Consider the following 350-nt stretch of genomic DNA (forward strand, 5'->3'; position numbering starts at 1 on the left):
AGTTTATGAGAATGCTTAATTTAAAGTCAAAATTAATGAATTAGAATGCTTAATAATCCATTTTATTTCCACTGTGTTTTCTAACTCTAACCGTTAGAATTTTAATTTTATCTCGTAACTTGAATTACTAGTAAGTAGGATTCTTGATAGGGTTATTTTGGTCAATTGAAAATTTGAAATTAGTAATCCAGAAAATCTTTTTGCCATTTATCTAATTTCAAAACCTTTTTTTGCCATTTATTAAAATGAAATTTCCTATTTTGCTATTTCTCTTGTTAGTCCTACATTTGTAGGCCGCTTTTTTTATTTATATATGACCCAAATTTTTTTCTTTATTTTATAATTCAATA

This window comes from Benincasa hispida, chromosome 4, assembly GCF_009727055.1.
Source record: "Benincasa hispida cultivar B227 chromosome 4, ASM972705v1, whole genome shotgun sequence".
Classification (NCBI taxonomy): domain Eukaryota; kingdom Viridiplantae; phylum Streptophyta; class Magnoliopsida; order Cucurbitales; family Cucurbitaceae; genus Benincasa; species Benincasa hispida.